Here is a 20159-nt window from a genome sequence, read left to right as displayed (position 1 = left end):
TCCAGCTTATTGGAACTCCAACAAATGGGAATACCGGAATGTATAACGTATAACATCACTGTTTAAAACTACACCGCCACCATATTATGGACATAAAGGAGGCGTACGACCACTCTTGACGAGACAAATTAATTACCAAACTTCAAGACCTTAACGTCTTCCCAGACTATTGCACAAGATACTTAGCTTTCTCGACGACGGAAAGACTCAGGCCCGAGACACCTCACAGAAGGCATTCCACAGGGGTTGGTACTGTCTCCACTGTTACTTGATACATAATTCAGTGACCTTCCCGTCTCACCGCAAATTGTTCTCGCCGAATTTGCCGAGGATACGGCCTTGTTCACAAGCAGCAGACGTATCTCCGTTGCCATAGCACGTCTCCAACGGGTCACAGCGCTGCCGTCTCCCCGTTTTGTCTACTTTAGCTACTACTTTTCTGCTATTGGCTTATATTAGATTCTGATTTGCATATCTCAGTCAGCCTTGTCTCTACTTCTTCTCGCTTTTTCTTCTTCTTCTTCTTGTTCCTGGCTGTGCGCCATGACTGAATTTCGCAATTTTAGTGGTAGAAGGTAGCCGGATTCCCTCCCTGCCGCCACCCCCTCTTTCACCCCCCCCCCCCCACTCCCCTCGCTCGGAACATAGATTGTCTGCCCCATGTGTCTATGTCTAGTGTTGTACCATGTGAAAGAGAGAGAATATTTAAAATATTTGCAATTCTAATAACTGAGACGGGACTTGGGTAGCAGTCAGGTTAGCCGCCAAACCGACTCTAGCCGTTTATCCGCTGGGTGGGTTTGATCCGGGACCAGCACACTTCCATGGATCCCGGAAGCAGCGTGGTTATCGTAGCGGCTCTACTATTTCTCTCTTCTAAAAACCAATTCTAATTATTGGTGTGTTATTTTTTCTCTGTTTTACTGAAACTACTTAATGCATACCCTTTGCTAGCTACCAACAACGACAGTGCCAGCAATGGACGCGGGGGCAGCTATACCTAATGTCTGTTTGCCCTCAGGGGTAATCGTCTCAGAAAGATTGAGAACCACTGCCCTAGGATGATCATTAGGTGTCCGTGCTGCCCGTGGAAAACAAACCAGGCCAATTTTCTGGCCTTACGAGTGGTCCTTTATGAAAATATGCGGTCCGTTTGATCTGCAACTGTTATCACTGAACGCTCACGGCACCCGCTTTACCCACCACAGAAACCATGTACCAAGTTTCTTTGTTGTTGTTGTTATTGTCTTCAGTCCTGAGACTGATTTGATGCAGCTCTCCATGCTACTCTATCCTGTGCAAGCTTCTTCATCTCCCAGTACCTACTGCAACTTACATCCTTCTGAATCTGCTTAGTGTATTCATCTCTTGGTCTCTCTCTACGATTTTTACCCTCCACGCTGCCCTCCAATGCTAAATTTGTGATCCCTTGATGGCTCAGAACATGTCCTACCAACCGGACCCCTTCCTTTTTGTCAAGTTGTGCCACAAAGAGCTCTTCTCCCCAATTCTATTCAATATCTCCTCATTAGTTATGTGATCTACCCATCTAATCTTCAGCATTCTTCTGTAGCACCACATTTGGAAAGCTTCTATTCTCTTCTTGTCCAAACTATTTATCGTCTATGTTTCACTTCCATACAAATACTTTCAGAAACGACTTCCTCATACTTAAATCTATACTCTATGTTAACAAATTTCTCTTCTTCAGAATCGCTTTCCTTGCCATTGCCAGTCCACATTTTATATCCTCTCTACTTCGACCATCATCAGTTATTTTGCTCCCCAAATAGCAAGACTCCTTTACTTTTTTAAGTGTCTCATGTCCTAATCTAATTCCCTCGCCATCATCCGACTTAATTCGACTACATTCCATTATCCTCATTTTGCTTTTGTTGATGTTCATCTTATATCCTCCTTTCAAAACACTGTCCATTCCCTTTAGGATATTTTAATAGCTGGTGAATGATTCTATCGTTACGCCGAGCAATCCGTACCGATTGTCACCCGACTTTGAAAATCAGCCGAATAACGCGTGATGCGCCGCTAAGACACCCACAATTTGCCAGTAACAGACTCCTCAGAAAAGGTGTCTACACACGCGCAGTGCGCCCCATCTAGCAACGACATTCGGGTACCATACGCGACACTTTGAAAGCTTCCGTCGGCTCAGTTTTCTACGCGAGCAGCGTGTGCTGTGTCTGTCAGTCGCCCGCCGGGGCAGCCGCTTCCAGATGGTGGTGTGTGACGCGGAGCCGCTGCGGTCGCTCTCGCTGCTGGAGTGCCGCTGCCCCAGCGCGGAGATGCAGCAGGTGGCGGCGGAGGCAGACGTGGTGCTGCTGGCGGTGGAGGCGAGCCGCGCCGCCGACCTTCCGCCGCAGCTGCCGCAGCTGCTGGCCAGCCGGCCCGACACCACGCGCCTGCTGCTCACCAAGGCCGACGCCGTGCCCTACCAGCAGCTGCTGCGCGTCTACGGCGCGCTCATGTGGACGCTGGCGCAGGTTAGGTCGAAGTCGCCGCGCTCCCTCATTTTCTTACGAGGGGCCTTAGGTCACGGGACCAATCGACGATAACAATGCAATAGCAATTGCGAGAGCCGTTCAATAAGTAATCCAACACATTTTTTTCTCGGTCAGTTTCGGTTGAAAAAATGCGGAATTTGTTCTGGGACACCGTGGAATATTGTTTCTTCAGTCTCTATAATTTCATGAAGTTCCGTTAGGTGGCGGCGCTTTTCGTAGACCTCAAAGTGGCGTCTGTAACGGAGGTGGGTTCCAGGCAAAGATCGGTCACGGGGTTTGTTTGGCATAATACCAGACCCTCGCAGGTATTCACAGGAGCTTGCAGAATGTCTATAAAGACCTGGTGGTGAACTGAAGCACGATGTGTAGCTCGAAGAGGCGTCTGTCATCATCGCAACAAGGCCAAGCAAACCTGTCCGGCCAGCCAGGGTGGCCGAGTGGTTCTAGGCGCTACAGTCTGGAACCGTGCGACCGCTATGGTCAAAGGTTCGAATCCTGCCTCGGGCATGGATGTGTGTGATGCCCTTAGGTTAGTTAGGTTTAAGTAGTTCTAAGTTCTAGGGGACTGATGACATCAGAAGTTAAATCTCATAGCGCTCAGAGCCATTTGAACCGAACCTGTCCGATTTTCCGCGTTCCGGCAGTGTTGAAACTCTCATTCTAGGTGATCGAGGGATCACAGTGAAATACCTCGCTGTTCACTAGACTACTCTGTTGGTATTGATCTCACACTCGTCCAGTAGTTGGGGTTCTCAAAGGTGTGTGCCCGCCGGGTTCCTCACCTCACAGAAAACCATAAGGAGCAGCGAAGGATCAGCCGTGAGGAGTTGTTTGCGCTTTATAAAGCTGATCGTGCCAATTTTTTTCTTTTCGTCAAACTTATTCACAGTCGATGAAAATGGGGTTCATCACTTCGAACCGGAAACAAAGCGGTAATTGATGAGTGGCACCACACCACCTTTCCTCCGGAGAAAATATTCAAAGCCGCACGCTCAGCCGGTAGCGACGGTCTTGTGGGACTCTTTTTGATGTCTACCCTCATGGTGCAACTATCAACTCCAAAGTGTATTATGTAACCCTCAGAAAACTGAGGCAACGACTTTAGCCTGTTCATCGCCACAAAAATGCAAACGAACCTCTCCTAATGCAAGGCCTCGAACAAGTCTGCCCACCCGAGAGGAGCTCACAAAACTTCATTGGACCGTTATTCCTCATCCACCATACAGCCACGATCTCGCACATTCGAAATTTCATCTTTTTGGCCCAATGCAGGATGCGCTCTGCGGGAAGCAGTGGGTGGATGATGGGGAAGTTATTGACGCAGCGTGATGTATGCTCTGACGTCGACCAGCAGAGTCCTCTCGCATACAACGGAGATTTTGTTGAAGAATGGAGTTACATAGCCAAAAGAGTGGGGAACAATGCGTGAATAAAACCAACCTGCTTTCAGATTTCTGTTGCACGCCCATCGTAGTATGATCACTGTCGCATCCAGGAATCGGTAGGTTTACATGGCTATCTAAAATTGCTTTCCATCAACCACTTCTAAAAATACAATTTCGTTAGTAGAAATCTCAATGCATTTCCACCAACGGTAAAAAGTAAAACTGATAGAAATTAAATAGAAAAAAAATGTACCGTTGATACAGGAGGTACAAATTTCGGAGCAAATCGTGGGTCCAAGTATGTATTCTCATTTAAGTCTCGCACGGTTTTTCTAAGTCACAGCTGACATACAGACTCATCGTTCACTCGAAAAGGTCGCGGCTGATTTCCTATCCCATCCTTGTCAATCTTAGCTACTGCTGCGAGTCTAATGATCACGACGAGACGTGAAATTCCAGTCTTGTTTATTCGCGGCACCGCGACTCTCTGTCAGAAAGAGAAAAACACGTATATTTACTGATGAGCACCTTTAGTTAGCGGAAATTTGAGAATTACAGACACTAATAATGTTTCTAGCTAGCAATAAATACATTACCACACCGGCCATAATCCAATCAAACAAACGTTGTTCATTATTTTCTCCTTGGTGTATAATCAGACGAGTATTGAGTACTTTTGGTTCATATTTCAATGAGTAAGTTATTCTGATGTCAGCAACTCATCCTCGTAAACATCTGTTTAGTTCTGTGGTTCAGCTGCAGTACGCTTTAATTGACACGAGAGATTAAAGCCTTATTTTATCACGTGTGAAGGCCAGTAATGTAAAATATTTTACTCGACCGGTTGCACGACTCGACCGAAAGCATGAGACACCTGAGTTATGCCAACGGGTGGCACGACGTGTTTTTGTACTCTTGTATGAAGTATTTACACCGTGGCGTCGGGAAGAGAAACGACTTACTCCGAGCAGGTGCGCTGTGTAGAGACGCACAGTGTTTTGTGAGGCGTGAACCGACTAACTCCTTGCGATACATTTGTTGATAGTTAAGTAGCTAATCCACAATTCTCTCCATGAAATTCTGAAACAGAAATATTATGTATGCTGCCTCGCTACCGCATTGAATAATTCAACCGAGAATTACCCCTGCAGATTTATTAATTATCCTTGTTAGTTTATATTATCTAATAGTGCGACGAAAGGTAAGTACGCGTTTATAAACATTAAGTACTTCACCCTGAGCGCCTACTGCAAATACAGTTGTTTCACGCATTTTTACTTTCCTCAGAGGACGGTATGCAATATTATTGTGTGGTCGTGTAGGTTGCTCGTAGTTTCTAAACAACATTTTCAGGAAATAATTGCATTTGGTAGTCCTTTTTGTTGGTGAACATAATCTGAAGCACCCATAGATACAGACAGCAGTTTGAGAGAATTGAAGTACGAAGTCCTCTTATATACGAGTAAATAGTCTCTTTTGACTTCTGGGTTATGAACACAAAAACTTGACTTGTATGCGTGTGAGAAATAAAAGACTGGCTACAGGAAACCGAAACAGAGAGTCTCGACAACATACTATTTTTCAGGTTACATCCTGTCAAAACGAATATGTATGGTGAATAAAACCAATCGTGCGGGACAGTCTTCAACTGCATGCGAAAGTGCGTACTGGGTAGAAGAAATGACGTTAAATCTCGCAGTAATACGTACTAACGCTCTGATTTACTTCTAACATTGGTGTTAATAGTATATGGTACGTCTAAGGAAAACGTCAGTGTCTTATTAAATATAATCTCGAATCCAGGATTGTCTCTGATTGCATATGAAATATGAAATCGTAATACATCAACTTTATTTTCACAACATAATGACTTTAACGCAATTTTTTAATTGTAATAACATAAGTATGCATCATGGCTAGAACCAAGGCAACTTCACATCACTTGTGTGTGATATGTTAAATCCTTGAAAGCATGATAAGAAGAAGGAGAAAGTGAAATGCTGTCTGACTAATTTACTCTGTGTAAAGTGTATGTTTTTACTTCGACTATGAGTCTTTCAAAGGGTTTATTGCTATCCTACTTGATACCACTGCTCTCAGCTGTACGTAGTTGTTGACCACCTTCATATTCGATCAAGTACGTTACACACATTTTTCTCTCCTCCGACTTTTTACTCGGACACTCTGCCAAACTGTTACCTGTCTCCTCCAGAAAATTTTCTCCGAGAATTTTCTTGATTAGTAATTCTTTCGCGTATTCATCCATATTTAATTTGGACAGTCAATCCACTGAAGCCCTTCTGTAATACCACTACGTCTCTTAATTATCTGAGCTGCTTCGTTTCCATATTTCGTGTTCTTCACGTTTTACTTTTAAATAGAACCGTAGCTGAAGAAAATATATTATGACATACCAACGGCCTTCGCTTTGACTGTGTTGCATGAATTTATTTGATAACAAAAAATCTCCATTTCTGTTTCTCGTAATTCTCGTTGATTCTATTCCTCCTATTTAATGACTTCTTTTCCCACTAATCTGTATTTCCCAAGAAGTAATCTTTCTTTTTCATTAGTTAGTTATTCGGTGTCTTCGTAATAGTCTTTAGTCCACTGTAGCCATTACTCACCATCTACATCTGCATCTACATCTACACCCATACTCAGCAAGCGGAGGGTTGCATTTGGCGTGTGCCTTCTCGGGTAATGTCGATCCAGTGTGTTGCAGGCTGTCACTTCTCCTGTTTCCTTTTGATAGTTTTGTTGCGCACATGGACGTGAACAACAAACACACTTGTCAATTACAAGCTTTTTACAAAAGCGCCAATGAACCTTATCCCAAGATCCCACATTGCATCATATTTGTGGTTGTTTCGAGTGATAAATTTCCTCTCCTATCGAGAAATAAACTGATCAGCACTTGAATATCCCGTTCAGTAATGCCGTATACCTATTTCTTGCCCTTATTCCGCAAAAACGTCTTTTCAGTTAAGAGAGATTGCCTGTGAGCTAATGTTACGAGGGAAATAGTTTTTCTTTCTGCGGGCTGAAGGTTAATTAGCTGTGTTATACACCCAGTACCAGCAATTAACTGCGGCTCAGTGTTTACGTGATGTTGCACCATGTCTCACAACAGCGCTACAAAATACGGAACTAAATTAACCGAACGTTCTGGTCTTCGCTGCCAGTAATTTTGTGAGCGTGGTAAACGAGCTGTCGAAAAGCAACTATTTGCTCCACTCGCTACGTTCAGCACGTCCAGGCTCTCTTATTCTCTCGCAAGAGCGCGAATCTCGAAAAAGCGTGTGTTGAAAAAAGTTTGACAAGTTACTTAGCATGTATCAGCGGTAAACGTTATTACTCGAGTGTAGTCTGCGGCTTTTACTGCTCATTTAAATCATCTCCCGTTTTATACTAGAAATTGCTGATTATAATACTTAAGTGGTAGTTGCCAACCACGGCCAGGCCGGTTCTTCACTCTGCCTTCACCACGCCTTACGTTCAAGCTACAAGAATTATCAGTCGTTACTGGCTACCTATATCAGGTTTCTGTAATTCATGTAAAAGTAAGTACAAGGCAAATACTGTTACTAAAATTTTTGGACGTTGACAAGGAATGTGTGATGCAGATAACTCTGACTGAAATTTTCCAAGTGGTCCACTCGTTGAGCGTCCATGACCTCTTAAACATAATAAGGTAACGGCTGCATTTTTACGGTAAAATAAATACAACGAGTAAATGAAAAGAAAACTGCCGTTTTTCATTAAGGTTGTTGTATATTTACAGGTTTTTTATCCAAGAAGGCGAAAAGAAACGACTCCAGAATCAAGAATGACGGTTTCATGAAAATACGTTCACAAAGTTTGTCCCCTCGCTTGTAATATTTCGGCCACAGTCCTTACAGAGCAAACAGTGTCCTCCTTTCGACAATGACTCATCTTAGCAGTTAGCCTCAGTTATTTTTACAACAGCTGAAATTATGGAAACAAGGTTTTCGGCATGTGATATTAAGTAAAGGAACCAGTATTTTACTTTATGAACAATGTCTACACTTCCTTACCTGCTCTTATATTAAAGCAATTTTGCCGTATCAAATCATCTTCTCACAAGAGAATCTTACAGAGCTGTTGACATTGTCAACAAAGTTTTATAAACAGTTAAGCAGAATATTACTTTTCCGAAACTGCAAACTGTTTGGTGTACCATCAAAAGTCATGAATCAGTAACATACGAAATGAAAGAATGCCTTTCCTACATGAGAGTAACGTACCCTTCCAGCAAATATAACTATGTTTATGTATATTACGTATATTATTGACATACGAGAAAATTACTCATGTTATTACGTAACTGTTGTTTCAATACATAAACATGCAGGGTGATTCCGTGATGATGTTACAAACTTTATGGAACGATGGAGAACTGTGACTGAATCGGTGTAAGGTAAGTGACCAAAGCGAAAATCGTTCTGTTACGTCGAAAAGTGGAATCCATGTACCGGTACTATTGTCGCTAAGACTGTAGGTTAGGCAACTTTCAGACGTAGTAATATGGACCAAAACAAGAAAGAACTGTCTAGTAAAGTGGGCTCCAAAATGCATACCTTAAGAGCTATGAGCCCCTGCTCATCTTCGATACTGTGAAACACACCTCTTCCACTACAGTCTCTTTGGTTTCCATATTTCTGGAGGAGGTAGTATGGACCAAAACAAGAAAAATAGTCCAGTAAGTATGGGTTACAAAATGCGTAAATTAAGAGGTATTGGCATCCGTTCAGTCGAAGAGATGTGTTTCCCGGTAGCGAAGACGAACAAGTACTCGCAGCTGTTATGGTATGCACTTTAGAGCCCACCTTTACTGCTCATTTCTTTCATGCTTTGGTCAATACTACCCTCTCCGAAGGTTACAACTGTTGCAGCAGTAGTACCGGCACATATATTCCATTGTCAGAGGAATCAGAATGATTTTCGCTTATGTTTCAACTCGGTCGTTTCCGAACCAGCGTCCCTTACTTCAAATTCATACATTCACTCTTCTGTACCATTTCTGAAAGTTCGTAATAGGGTCACGGAATCATCCTTTATAGCCCAAGGGCAACTGTGCAGTGAATGACAGGGGACGCTTTGTACTAATCACTCAGGCCAATCCATTTTTGTACTGAGCGAGAAAAAAGTGACTATAAGGATCCCGTCGATAGAGGCAGAGTAACTGATGCACAGTCTACATCAAATTTCTGTTCCCCTACGTTTATACAACAGACTTTCTCGATAAAATGTCTTCTTTCCTTTTCTATAACGCTTCCTACTTAAGTATGTAGCTATGTTACACTTTCATATAGAGTATACAACCTGATGGGATCGTAGCAGTGTGTCTCGCAAATTCCGTCGATATCCGCTGTTGATAAGCGTCCCATGTTCTAGAGCAGGACAGTATACCAAGTCGCACCAACGGCTTGCATATGTTTCCCTCAACAAATACTCAGCACTTTGCCAGTATTCTTCCAACGAATCTGAACCTTATACTCGTCTTGCTTAGCCTACTTTTTATTTCATGTGGCTGTTACCTCTCATTTAGTTTCTTAGTATTACCCTTGGGTTTAGCAGGCTCCAGAAGCTTACCACTGATTTTGCAGTCAGATGCTATCCCGTTCTTCCTCCTGTATGCACATTATCTTGCATTTATCCCTATTGGAAAGAGAGTTGCCATTCATCCCACGAAGTACACATGCTGTCCACGTTTTTCTCCATGTCCGACGATCATTCAGTGATGATACTTTTCTGTAGCTACATGGTCATCAGAGAATGTTCTGAGAGTGTTCTTAACTCTACCTAATAGATAATATTTATGGACTGAACAGTAGCATTTTAAAGGATTCATTGGCAAGCACAACAGTTATTGATTTCGTTTACATCAAAGATTCGTCGTCCTCATGGCGTGGTGGGTTCTATATGTCATTTTCTTTGAGCCAGCCACATATTTTAGAAACACTCCTTGAGTAGATAGTCAGTCGAATTTGAGGTAGAATGTAGAATGCATGTCGGACGTCTAGTTGCCCATGGAAGATGCACTTGGACCTGAAACCTAAGAAATTGTCATTGGGCAACTAAAGAGAGAGTTGAATTATTTCGTTATTGTTACACAGTTACTTTCATGAAAGTGCATTGTTTTAATTTAACTTATGACACAAGATCGTGCAAGTGGGCTACTACCACTATACGCTTAACAACCAAGCCCTTATCACTGCTTCAAGTTGTTAGATAACAAAAATTCACTTCTAATTAAAACTTTACAGTATATCAGAAAATAGCTTCACACAAATTATCGTGTTAAATGGTAACTTGACAAACGCTGAGGACCGATGATAGGTTACAATTTCTTACTATACTATGTGTCAAGTTGCCAATATCGGAGTTCGAAACGTAACTCCCAAATATGTATCTTACTTGTGGTATGATAGTACTAGTATCTTTGGTCCTCGTGTAAAATTGTTGATACATACATGGACGATCTCTGTATAGTCAAACGATGAATATGAATTTCCTGTCATGAATTACAATGGGCAATGTTCGAAACCACAATAACGATATATTAGCTATTAATAACATCCTGCACTTAAGTTGTTCCAAAACTTCCTGAGGCCTTTTACTGTGAATGCACTCAGATTTTATCTAGTAAAACCTTCTACCCCACCACGTCCCCTTCTGCCAGCCCATCCCACCACCGTCATAAGTTACCTACAACTCCTTCTCAGGAAACAAAGCTAACCATTTACAGTGAGAGTATACACTTGTTGCATAACATGTTCTCTCCGCACGACTCCTGTGAATAGCGGCATTTGCTTCACCGACACTCTGCACGTCCATTTAGAACTAGCCAAATAAAACTTTGTGCACCATGCTTAGGCCGGCACGGCGGGTTGCAGGTGATGCCGGCGGCGGATCCGCCGCGGCTGTTCGTGTTGTCGCTGCGCGGGGGGCGGCAGCCGCGCTGGGTGCGCGCGCTCTACCGGCGGGACGCGGCCGAGCTGCTGGCCGAGCTGCGGCAGGCGCCGAGGCTCGCCTGCGCGCAGCGGCTGTCGGCGCTGGCGCAGCGCGCCGCGCTCGCGCAGCTGCACGCCGCCATCGCCGCCGGGGTCGGCCGCCGGCTCGGGTCAGTCCTAAGCCCGGACTGCTTTCCTCTGTCTCCCTCACTCGCTCTTCTCCTTTCCTACCCGTGCACACCTAGGAAGCATACGCGGACGCATTCCGTTTACCCCACGAGAGATTCAAACTGCGCGATTTACGCCACGAGTCGCAACACTGACCCTACGACTTTATCTTAAGATACATACCGAAGAAAGACAACCCTATGTTTATTGTATTTCTAGATGCAGACAAAGATACTGTCAATATAAATATGTTGCCGAGAATTCTTCCGGGTTGTATGGCCGTGGTCCATGGAACTCTTCTATCCCTGACGTTTGGTCCAAAGCTACGTTGGAAGTCCTCGAAGGTTCTCCTGGTTGTGCTGGGTCTTGCCGACTGACGTGTCGGACGTCAAAGAACGGCCTAAATACCATGGAAAGTGGGCGTGGTCTGGATTTCACGTGATAGCACAGATGAACCTTGTCATGGATAAAATATAACTATCGATCATAGTACGTCAATGATAAAAACTTCTCATCGATTCTGCAGCGCCACTGTCCATATGTCGCTGAGTTTCATAGCTTCTTCTTTTCTGTTAAAATTATCACCACGTTTATATATTTCGGTGACTTCTCTATATAGACGTGGATAATAGTTCGTCATAGTACATAAAACTTCAGTTTCCGAAAATTTCACTACGTGATCACCCGACTGAAGAGCATGTTCCGCATCGGATGACTTGTCTGTTTTCCCTAGTCGGCAAAGACTTTTAAGTTCCTTCAACGGTGTATTCACACTTCTCTTTGTAGTTCCAATGTAGACCCTACCACATGTACACGGAATCCTGTATACACCACTTGCAGACAGACGGGGACGTTTATCCTTAACGGAACGACTTGCTAGAGCTATTTTATGAGTCGCTCTGAAAATCGGTCGAATGTTATGTTTCCTTAAAATCTTGCCGATTAGATGGCTTTGGCTCTGAGCACTATGGGACTTAACTGCTGTGGTCATCAGTCCCCTAGAACTTAGAATTACTTAAACCTAACTAACCTAAGGACATCACACACATCCGCGCCCGAAGCAGGATTCGAAACTGCGACCGTAGCGCTCGCGCGGTTCCACACTGTAGCGCCTAGAACCGCTCGGCCACTCCGGCTGGGGCCGATTGGATCCGTTACTTTTATGATGAAAGATAGAGAAACCGTGTTCTTGCATCGCTGTTTCTTATCATTGTCCTTAGGCCTCCTGTTATTCGGTCGCAAAACTGTATTTATTTCCTTACCACACTACCCATTATTCTCAAAAGCCTGCTTTAGATGTTTTAACTCGGCGTCCAGGTATTCCGGCGCACAAATCCTTTTAGCTCTGTCCACTGGACTTTTAATTACACCTCTTTTCCATTGAGGATGAAGACTGGAATCCTTATACAAGTATCTGTCGGTATGTGTTACGTTCCGAAAGACTTTATGTTTCAAGCTGCCATCGGTCTGTCTCATAACGAAGACATCCAAGAAGGATATTGCATTGTCTTTCTCCATTTCCATGGTAAAGTGGATATTAGGATTTATACTATTTAAATAACAAAAGAATTCCTCTAAAGCTTTTTTGCCATGTCAGCAAACCACAAATGTATCATCCACGTATCGATACCATCGACGTGGTTTCTTATTCGCTTTATCGACAGCTAATTGTTCGAATTTTTCCATGTAAAAATTGGCGATCGTAGGACTCAATGAGTTACCCATGGCCACACCACCGACTTTCTAATAAAACTCATCCTCCCACTGAATCTGACTAGAGGTGGGACAGTGTATGAAAAGAGCAGTCAAATCTGCTGGGAAAACATCCCCTACGTAAACCATAACTTCGTTAAGCGGAATCATCCTAAATAAAGACACTATGTCAAAACTGGCAAGAATATCCAGAGGAGCCAAAATTAGTCCCCTCAGTTTCTCAATGAGATGACTTGAGTATTTTACATAAGAATCAGTTCGGCCAATATGTGGTTGTAAACAATATACCAGATATCTTGCTATTTGGTACGCTGGGGAATTAATAGCACTGACAATGGGTCTCAGAGGAAGGTTAATTTTATGAACTGCAGGTAGGCCATAAAGTCTGAGAACACTAAGGATTTCATTGTGTACGTTTTCACTGATGTACTGATTTCTCACCTATTGCTGGACGCAGCTGAGTGTTCGCGATGTATGTCGGTCAAGACAATTAGTGTGATGTCACAAGTTCGTTGTGGGACCCGTATTTCCCGTTAGACACGCAACAGTTTTACACGCCCATACTTCGTGAGACACTGTGGAGAGGACTGGAATTTAATCCAGTACATTGGTGCAAAGACCGGTGATGAGAAACTGTACGCCACCATCTCTCTTCCCCTTGCTAGGCAAATACTGTACGCATAAGGAGGAAAGTTACGTGTGCTTTCCCCTTCTATTTTATTGACTTACCTATATTTCTCGCTCGCCATATTGCCAACAGCATACCATCCAAGTAGAATTGTTCAGAGCAGGGAGTGCAGGGCGGTAAACTTGGATTCTGGACACTCTGCTCCATGCTGTACATTGCTCAATCTCATTGTATTGGTCGCTTAATGTTGTAACATCGTCCTCGATTACGCGAACTGTGCAGATAAGCAGACCTTGTGCGCAAGCGCCAACAGTCTTCAACAGTCTTTTGGTATCTTTCACTGTGATAGCTTCATTTTGTAATCTAACAAACTAGATAGAAATCTGCGCTCTGTTATTCGCATTGTCAGCAAATAAAACAATGAAAAATCCGGGATAGAATAGTAACAATATTATCAAAACGATAGTTGCTAGCTCAGCATATAGCAGATATGCTGAGTCGCAGATATGCACAACAAAAAGACTGTCACACAAAACTTTCGGTCAGGTCCAGGCCAGAGACTGTGGTCATACGCGTGTGAACTGCGTTTACGTGAGGGTGTGCATGTATGTTGTTTAATTCTAATGGAGGCCTGTTTCGCCGAAAGCTCTGTGTGACAGTCTTTATGTTGTGCCTATCTGCGACTCAGCATCTCCGTCATAAGGTCAGTAGCAACTATCCTTTTCATAATATTGACATTAGAGCAAATAAATAACTGATAATCTCAGACTTGAATTAGATTTCAAGATTCTTTCATTCGTTCTGGTTAGGCGAAGCTTAAAAAATAAACGAAACCGCTTGTAACCCCAATTGGTTCACTTCCTGTGGCGGCGTTGTTCTTGTGCACCGTGGCCCACCGTAAGGATGCCTTACTAACTGTTCCGTCAAAGAAATAAGCATTGAATTACCTCGTCTTTCAAGTGTACTATTTAGTTTATGTAGGAATTATTTTGTCAAAGCAACCAGCATTGCACTTGCTCGTCTCATATCAGTACGAATTCATTTCTGCTAATATTCAGTGTCAGTGGAAGAAGCACTGCACTCGCTCGTTCTGCATGAATACATCATACTCTTGAGAGTTGTGCGAAAGCTACGAGCATTGCACATGGCTCGACTTGAGCCACCACATACGCACTAGAGGCTTACAACATTTCAATATGCTGGTTCGAATTTCTCTAGAAGCAAATTTTTTATTTTCATTTAAATTTAATATTTATTAACAAATGGAAATATTAGTTACTAAATATTGATCATAATGTTTTAATAAAAGTAATATTTTTCTTTTTGGTTACTAAATGCTTGAAAATATGGATATCCTCAGAAAACTAAAATTTGGTACAAAAATTAGAAACGTCAGTTGTGAAATAACATACTTTTTCATTTCTACAGACTAAACAGCGTTACTGATGTAGGCTGTATATTATTTTCATTTAACATCGAGTCATTTCGTATCTGTATCAGAAAATTTTGATTTTTTTTTTCATTTGACCACCTATTACCCCTCCATTTCTCTGTCTACCTCACCTTCCCTTCTCTCTCCCGTCTTTCCCCATCTCTGTGTGTCCATCTACTCCTCGCCCGGCCCTATTTCTCTGTCGATGAACACGTTATCATTCCCAATCCCAATTTGATATTGGTGCTTCTTACCGCTACAGTATTTCTTTCTAGATATTAAGTAATAAGTGTATCAAATTTGACTGCTAATCTATCCAGTAGTTTGGGAGGAGCTTTTTACCAGCGGTTTCGCCCGGATATCCACATGTCACACATATTTCACCTAAATTTAACATATTTCACATTTATCTGTACCATTATTTCACCTGAATTTGTAGCTAATTTCGCCCTGCAGATTCGGTTTTACATGGCTCAATGTTTATGACATCATAATTCCTTATCTACGTGCCATAAAGTGACATAATATTGAGGGTACATTCAGCGTTATGTGTGAATACTGTCTACAAACTGCGTTGCGAACAGAATTGATAGTAAAGAAGTAAAAAAGTTAAGAATGATGCAACAGTGTTTCATGCATCTCTGTGTTTATGGGATCATATCTCGTAGAGTGTGTGTCGTACAATAATATATAATTCTGCAGGTACATTCAGTGGTATATGTGAATACGTCTGCAAAATACGTCGTGAGTAGAATTAGTGGTAAAGAAGAAATAAATTAAAACGTCGTGCTTGATACGACAGTTTTACTACATGCACAGCTAAAAGTAGTAAGCAATGAGCTTCATCAGTTTGTGGGGGGGGGGGGGGGGGGGGGGGGGGGGGAGAAAAATGTTTGTAAGTTTTAAAATTATGTGTAAAATTTGTTGCAAATCACTATGTGTTTTCATTCTTAAATGGTGTGTGAATATATACTGGCTTTTGCAAGTGGTGCGCTACGCTCATTTTTCACCACCATCCCTGACCTTTTGAGAGAAAGATTATTCTTACTCCCACAGCGCTTCTTTCCAGGTATCATATTATATGTGTACCAAATTTGGTGGTAATGGATCCAGCGATTTAGGAGGAGATGTGGAACATATATACATATACAGGGTTGTCCATTGATAGTGACCGGTCCAAATATCTCACGAAATAAGCATCAAACGAAACATCTAAAAAGAACGAAACTCGTCTAGCTTGAAGGGGGAAACCAGATGGCGCTATGGTTGGCCCGCTAAATTGCGCTGCCATTGGTCAAACGGATGTCAACTGCGTTTTTTTAAAAATAAGAACCCCCAGTTTTAATTACATATTCGTGTAGTACGTAAAGAAATATGAATGTTTTATTTGGACCACTTGTTTCGCTTTGTGATATATGGCGCTGTAATAGTCACAAACATATAGCTCACAATTTTCGACGAACAGTTGGTAACAGGTAAGTTTTTTAAATTAAAATACCGAATGTAGGTACATTCTAACATTTTATTTCGGTTGTTCCAATGTGATACATGTACCTTTGTGAACTTATCATTTCTGAGAAAGCATGCTGTTACAGAGAGATTACCTGTAAATACCACATTAATGCAATAATGATGTCCGTCAATCTCAGTACATTTGGCAATTCGTGTAACGACATTCTTCTCAACAGCGAGTAGTTCGCCTTCCGTAATGTTCACACATACAATGACAATGTGCTGACGCATGTTGTCGGGCGTTGTCGGTGGACAACGATAGCAAATAGCATTCAACTTTCCCCACAGAAAGAAATCCGAGGACGTCAGATCCGGTGAACGTGCGGGCCACGGTATGGTGCTTCGACGACCAATTTACCTGTCATGGAATATGCTATTGAATACCACTTCAACCGCACGCGAGCTATGTGCCGGACATCCATCATGTTGGAAGTACATCGCCATTCTGTCACGAAGTGAAACATCTTGTAGTAACATCGGTAGAACATTACGTAGGAAATCAGCATACGCTGCACCATTTAGATTGCTATGGATAAAATGGGGGCCAATTATCCTTCCTCGCATAATGCCGCACCATACATTAACCAGCCAAGATCGCTGATGTTCCACTTGTCGCAGCCATCGTGGATTTTCCGTTGCCCAATAGTGCATATTATGCCGGTTTAAGTTACCGCTGTTGGTGAATGACGCTTCGTCGCTAAAGAGAACGCGTGCAAAAAATCTCTCATCGTTCCATAATTTCTCTTGTGCCCAGTGGAAGAACTGTACAGGAAGTTCAAAGTCGTCGCCATGCAATTCCTGGTGCATAGAAATATGGTACGGATGCAATCGATGTTGATTTAGCATTCTCAACGCCGACGTTTTTGAGATTCCCGAGTCTCGTGCAATTTGTCTGCTACTGATGTGCGGATTAGCTGCGACAGTAGCTAAAACACCTACTTGGGCATCATCATTTGTTGCAGGTCGTGGTTGACGTTTCACATGTGGCTGAAGGCTTCCTTTTTCCTTAAATTACCTAACTATCCGACGAACGGTGCGGACACTTGGATGATGTCGTCCAGGATACCGAGCAGCATACATAGCACACTCCCGTTGGGCATTTTGATGACAATAACCATACATCAACACGATATCGTCCTTTTCCGCAATTGGTAAACGATCGATTTTAACACGGGTAATGTATCACGAAGCAAATACCGTACGCACTGGCGGAATATTACGTGATACCACGAACTTATACGTTTGTGACTATTACAGCGCCATCTATCACAAAGCGAAAAAAGTGATCTAACTAAAACATTCATATTTCTTTACGCACTACACTAATATGTAATAAAAAGGGCGGGTTCGTATTTTAAAAGATGCAGTTGCTATCCGTTTGACCTATGACAGCGCGATCTAGCGGGCCAACCATAGCGCCATCTGGTTTTGCTAGACAAGTTTCGTTCTTTGTACCTTTTTCGTTTGACGCTTATTTCGTGAGATATTTGGCCCGGTCTTGATTAATGGACCACCCTGTATACATACATTTTATGATACTATAGATTGTGATCCAGTGTTTCTTAACTAACATATCCGTTTGATAATAAATAAACTAATACGTCGCTATTAACGAAAATGTAACCAGAAACTTCGCAATTTCCAGACTTGTACACTATGCGCACTGCTACCGGCTCGAAAAATTTTGTGTTAACAGCGCTCGGGAATCTTCTACTCTCGTAAAGCAATTATTTTCAGATTTTTGAGAACTGAGTGAGAGGTAACGCTTCACGAATTCGAAGAATGTCGGTCCTTGACGTCCCCTTGTCAGTGCAGAGTACACTACAAGCGAGCTGCGACAGCGCTGGCCCCTGAAATGGTACCACCCGCTCTGCGCACTGAGAGAGCGAGCCGCGTGTGTGTGGGGTGTACAGGGGCTCGCGGCGCGCGACGGCCGCGCTGCTGGCGGAGGAGAGCGAGCGAGCGCGGCGCGAGCAGCGGGCGCGGCTGAGCGGCCGCGAGGACCTGGTGGCGGCGGCGGCGGCCGCCCTGCGCGCGCGCCTGCTGAGCGGGGACCGCCAGGCGTACGACGCGGCGCGCCTGCGCCCCGCCAAGCCAGACCTGCTGCGCGCCGCGGACAGCCTGCTCACCCAGGACGTGCCCGCCGCCGCGCGCCTCCTGCTGCTCAGGCCCGGTCTCTAACATCTCCCTCTTACGCTTACTTTTTATTACAGGTAAAACTAATACGTGATACTGAACGAATTCAAAGGCGGTAGCGTTACAGGATTGTTCGACTGACGGGAGACCGGCACGGAAACTCTGAAAAACCTGAGTGGGCAGACGCTTTCCTGTGGAAGCCTGCTTACGAAGTTTCAAAAAGTCATTCAGATGTGAAGAGTACTAAACATCTTCCAATCATTTCAGCCAGATATGGTACACATACCAGTTATCATTTAGAAAGAAATTCTATGCGAATAACAATCGCCAGCCAACTATTCGGGTGAGGAAGAGAACGAGGCGAGGAGGAGGGGGGGAGGAATAGATGGGCAGATAGAGAGGGGGAAAGAGGAGGTGGACACAGGTAAGGGGTAGCAGGGGATGGACAGAGTGAGGGGAGTGGGAAATAGAGATGGTGGGATATGAGGAGATGGTCAGAGAATGAGAAGAGGAGGAGATGGACAAAGACAGAGGAAAAGATGAAGCTACAAAGAGCAGGAGGAAGTGGACAGAGCGAGAATCATTAGACAAGCACAGGCAGAAGGAGCAGATGGGCAGAGTGGGGTGCAGCAGATGGACAGAGGGAAAGGGGAGGAGCAGATGGATGGACAGAGCGCAGAGGACAGAGGATGGGTGAAGGGCGCGTGGAGAAGGTGGACACAGAAGAGGTGGAGGAGGACATGGACTAGGAGAAGACTGGAATAAATACATACCCAGGCAATGCCAGGTACTCAGCTAGCCTAGGAATATGCTACAACCCCCTACACGTCGCTCCCACATGGACCACCGAGACGCAACCAGTTTCACTTCTACTAATGAGTCGGGGCTAAACTGCTCACTAGTCCAATGTCAATAATCAAAGCCCTGTAGTGCGTAATTTTTTCAATCGATTTCAAACAGTTTGATGACATGACACCAGACATTAATATTGCTTCCTCCTACATATATTTCGTGAAAAGACCATTAAGGTAAAAATTAAAGAAATTCAAGCTTACACAGAGACTTATCAGCAGTCATTCTTCCCACAAACCATTCGCAACTGGAACAGGAAAGCAGGGAAGTAGCTTCGTACACGAAGTACCCTCCGCCACACAGTAGGCACGAAACCGATCTAGGATTACACTGTCATCTGTTCCTGAGCTGTATTTAAAATTTCAAGTTTGTAGCTTATCAGGGAGTTAGTTTAAAATGAAGTGCAAAATTTGCACTGAACAGGGAGACAAGAAAGTGGTATCTTTCTCCTCTTTCCCCTTTCTCCACACAGCCATGCTCGTCCGCTCCCTTATCCCCTGGAACGCATTCTGATACTATATATCTGCACAACATGCAAAGCTTTCTCAATCCCAACCCCACACCTGCCGAACAAACCGACAGGAAAGTGACTTAATACTGAATTGTCATCCAGTTCTAAGCTATGTTTAAAATTCCAGATCCCTAGCTCATTAGGAGGTTAGTTTAAAACGAATTGCAAAATTTGTACCGAACAGACAGACACAATAGCGACCTAATAAAAACCACATGATAAAAGCATGAATGTAGTTCAAAAACAATATGGGAATCGTTAAACGATAACATCATTGTAAATTATGCACAGAGACAAATCAAATGTACTTGATAGCAGTTAGC

General features: G+C 43.4%; 1 protein-coding gene across 1 annotated transcript in view; it reads right to left on the bottom strand.

Moving 5' to 3' along the window:
• Positions 1-20159, bottom strand: part of LOC126356042 (dual oxidase maturation factor 2-like) — a 995426-nt gene that overhangs the window by 24123 nt on the left and 951144 nt on the right. The window lies entirely within an intron of this gene.

Source organism: Schistocerca gregaria, chromosome 3 (genome assembly GCF_023897955.1).
Source record: "Schistocerca gregaria isolate iqSchGreg1 chromosome 3, iqSchGreg1.2, whole genome shotgun sequence".
NCBI classification, from domain to species: Eukaryota; Metazoa; Arthropoda; class Insecta; order Orthoptera; family Acrididae; genus Schistocerca; species Schistocerca gregaria.
This window is presented reverse-complemented; position numbering and strand designations above follow the sequence as displayed.